General features: G+C 32.6%; 1 long non-coding RNA gene across 1 annotated transcript; it reads right to left on the bottom strand.

The window, feature by feature from the left end:
* Nucleotides 1-3,234: 3,234 nt before the first annotated feature.
* Nucleotides 3,235-3,983, bottom strand: LOC146925565 (uncharacterized). Its single transcript, XR_015011059.1, has 2 exons — nt 3,896-3,983; nt 3,235-3,472 (listed from the first exon to the last, which is right to left on the bottom strand). It is a non-coding gene; the product is annotated as an uncharacterized LOC146925565 (long non-coding RNA).
* Nucleotides 3,984-4,402: the final 419 nt, after the last annotated feature.

Genomic DNA, 4,402 nt, shown 5'->3' on the forward strand with positions numbered 1-4,402 from the left:
TTTTTTTCAATTATTTATAATTTTTCTCTCCCATACTACTATTAATATTAAAAGATATTTTTGTAAAATGATTTATTTTAATTTTCTCCATACAATTTTTAATAAATAATTTATATCCTTTGTATACTAACATGGACATATGTTAACATTTTCCTTATTTGGATTATCTATAATTTTTTGTGGTTAGGAATTCAGTTCATAAAGTGAATAAATAGGGTGTCTAGAGTTCGAATACAGATCTCTGCATATATTATGCAATGTCCCTATCACCCGAGTTAAGCTCACGACTTATTCTTTATATTTTACTACTATCTTTTTTTTTTTTTTTGACAAATTATATTTTACTACTATGAAATTCATATTTTACTAAAAGTGTTAGATGTCAATCTCTCCAAAAAAAAAAGTGATAGATGTCCACTTTTATACCCTTTTTTTAATAGGGTAAATACAGACTTTGGTCCCTTAACTTATTTTTGCGTTTCATTTTGGTCCCTTAACTTTTAACTGTCTCAATTTGGTCCCATAAGTATCTCTCCGTTTACCAAAGTGGTCCCTTCCGTTAGTTTTTTTCAAAAAACGTTAACTTTGGCCAGGTAAGCTTCCACGTGGGCTCAATCCGTTCCGTCCGATCAATTACATGCATCTGATTACGCCACGTGTCCTGCTCTTTAATTTTTTTTAACCAAATTTTAATTCAGATCTGTATCAGGAAAGGAAAAGATTGTCCTGGGAATCCATTTTCCAGAAATGATCCCACCGCCGCCGGCATATAGAGGTAGCGCACCACCAACACCGTTTCTCTCTTCTTAAACGATTCCTCCATCACAGACGGTCGTCTTCCACCTCTTCACTAACACTGTCTCCTCGCCAGAATCCCCTCCCTCCTCCATCTCCGTCGACTTCGCACCAGTCTCCTCCCTCCTCCATCTCTGTCGACTTCACACCAGTCTCATCACTGTCTGTCGACTTCGCACCAGTCTCGTCACTGTCTTCGCACCAGAATCCCAATCACTTTGATTTTGCAAATGAGCTTCGGTTGCACAAATGGAAATTGAGAAGAAAGGAACGAAGAATGTGAAAAGAGGGATTTTCTCTTTATTTATTTGTTTGGATTTTCTACGCACCAGTAGTGCAAAGTGGTTTCAAAGAAACATACAAACAAACAAACTGATAAAAAAGAGCAGCTGCTAACAGAGCTATTGCAGCAGGAAAAAAAACCACAAAAAGGGTTAAAAATCCAAAAAACAGAAAGGACAGAGACCAATCCTATAGGCTAACCAACCAAAACACCTGCACAAAGAAACAGAGGTAGCTGAGCCACATAAACCAATATAGCAGATCAAAAAGACAACCCCTTTCATCTGTGTTTAAAAATAAATTAATGTATTAAAATGGTTTTGGAAAAAGAAAAGGGTGGGAATCTGTGTTTATTTGTGTGGGAGAGAATAGAAGAGAATGAGATTGGGTGATGAAAGATGATGATGGTGGCAACAAGAAATAAAATTGATGGAATATATTGGGGATAAGTGTTGCAATTGGGTGATGAATGATAGATAAATGTTCTTGCTTCTCTGTTGATGTTGCTGACCAGGCCCAAAGTTAACGTTTTTTTAAAAAAACTAACGGAAGGGACCACTTTGGCAAACGGTGGGATATTTATGGGGCCAAATTGAAACAATTTAAAATTAAGGGACCAAAATGAAACGCAAAAATAAGTTAAGGGACCAAAGTCTGTATTTACCCTTTTTAATATTATATAGTCGTAACCCGTAATAGTTTCTTTGAGGGAAAAATTGATTATTTTGTTGATAAAAAAAATTGATTCTTTTGAATCAGATTAAGGCTGTAATTATTTGTGTAATAAATAGTAGGTATACGTATTATGATTAAGAATTCCATAACTAACATGTATTTATTGAAAAGATTTAATTTTCAATTGTTTTAGAAATAAATGATTTAGAAGAGGTTAGAGGAGAGAGAAAGAGAGAAGGAAAGTGAAATCAGAAGATATTATTCATTATGATCTGAACAAAAAATGGCTTTGATGGTTGGTTTGCAAGAGAAAAATGCCAACTATATGAATAAAAAAATTGATTATTACAAATAAATAAATAAATAAATAAAGTATGCACACAGTACAGAAAATTAGGAAGGCTAGATAGAGGATACAATGAAATCAAATTCCAGAAAATACTACTGCTTGAAAGGAAAAGGTAGCCCAAATTCTAACGAGAATCACATATGACACATTATATGGAAAAAATCAATAATAAAGAAACAAACAAACAAAAGTCTAATTTAATTCAAAAAATCATAAGCTAAGAAAGAAGGATGTGAGAGAGAAGGGGTGGTTGAGGAAAATGATGTAATAAATAAAAAAATGCAAGAAATATTCTGACCAGAGTTAATGGAAAAGACTGTATTGACACAGGTTCCTTGTTGAAGTGGTGCTTGTTCATAACATAATAAAAAAATCTTTCAACCACATCCTGTGTTACAAAATATGTCCAGGGCCGTTCCTAGAGTTTTACAGGCCTTAGGCATAATATGAGAAAAGGGCCCCTTACACAATATATCATAACTTTTTTTAGCTTTGATTTTATCAGGTCTTCTTTTCGTTTTTTCCCCGCATTTACTACCAAAAAAGAACAAAAAAAATAAAGATGAGTGGACCACATGATCCTAAATTTGTCTCACATGATTTAGCATAATGATATAATTTAATTTTTTGGAACCTTTGAAAGACAACATTAAGATTAATTTTTCTAATAGGCTTATTTTCAACTAAAATATAATTTATTTTGTTATAAAATTTCCAATTTCTTGGATAATAAATATGACCAATATATTTAATATTAGTGAGGCACATTATTAGAAACAAAGGGCCCAAAAAAATATCACAAATTTATTCGATAATAATTTTTTTGGCATATTATTAAGAAAAACTAAAAAATTTATAGGAAGGGTGTATATAGAAATATTTATATATATGGGGGTATATATAGCAAATCGAAACAAAAGGGCCATAAACATTAACAGGCTTCAGCACTGCCTTTCAACATGTTTGGGCCTTTCAGTAAACTTTAATATACGCACCCCCCACAAACCAAATATTTCTATTTACACCCCCCATCGTAAAAAAATTTTAGGGTCCCCTATCAGCATGGGACCTAGGCCGTCGCACTCCCGGCCTATGCCTAGGGCCGGCCCTGAATATGTCACCATAACATCAAATTCTTACAATAGAGCTCAGATTTCATTAGCACAAACAATCTGGTCATTAGAATGCAATCTTGTCAAGGGTCATTAATATATGTAAAACTTAGTAAAGAGAAAAACATGTGGCATACTGGAAGACGAAGAACTTCACAAAGCTTTGTGATCTGTGGCTTTAGTGAAAGATGTAAGCTCCTCTGCTCATCATGCACTCTGCCGTTTTTCTCAGAATCAACATCATTATCCTGAGTTTTATCTGGCATTGGATCAAGCAAAAAAAGTGAGTAAGGACTGTAATTCACATTAGCTACACCGACACAAATATTTGAATTAGGAAAGAATTGAGTGACTTTAAGAAAAGGCTGATTTATGTTTGTTCACAAATAATAAAAATTATTTTTTAAAAATTATTTTTAACATGTTTGGATACAATAACATAGAAGTGCTTATTTTCTACAAAACTACACTAAATGACAGAAAAAGCATTTCAAGAAAAATTACAATTTTGGTATTCTTTTAATACAACAGGTTTTAATGACAATTCTAAGTATATTTTTTATTCTAATGTGAATATTATTAATAACTTCGAACACATTCTTCCTTTAAAATAGGTGATATTTTTCACAAAATAAGCTAAAACACATCGATCTAACAATAAAATATCATAACAGACACTAACCTGCCATGATTCCAGTGGGTAAGTTTTCACCTTCAAATTTTGATGAAGGCTGATCAACATTATTTTTGCTCACTTTCAGTGCAACAATGAATCATGCGCATATCAGATTGGTTAAAACTGCTATGTAATGTTAGAAATTATTAAAAAAAAAATTGAAAGGATAAAATTTTAAATTTTTAACTTGATACTACAAGAGAATGATGATCAATTTATCAATAATCATCTAATCTAATAACAATAATAATAAATGAAAATTAATCAATATTTTGTAAAAGCCAAATATTGCGGAATAAAACAGCTAATATTTGATCTTCGTCAATCTAAGCAAATAATTCAAAAAGCGCAAACTAACCTTCCGGATTGAAATAAGGACATCACGAATGGCCCCAGCACTATCAATCTTTGGCGAAGAGCAAAGGAACGAAGCATTTGAAAGTAAAGTAGCACAATACTGCTCAAGCTGCACATGAGATATCTGTGCAGGAACCCAATACTCAACCAACCTAG

This window comes from Medicago sativa, chromosome 5 (genome assembly GCF_051527215.1).
Source record: "Medicago sativa cultivar Bolivia chromosome 5, Bolivia_mono, whole genome shotgun sequence".
Taxonomy (NCBI): Eukaryota; Viridiplantae; Streptophyta; class Magnoliopsida; order Fabales; family Fabaceae; genus Medicago; species Medicago sativa.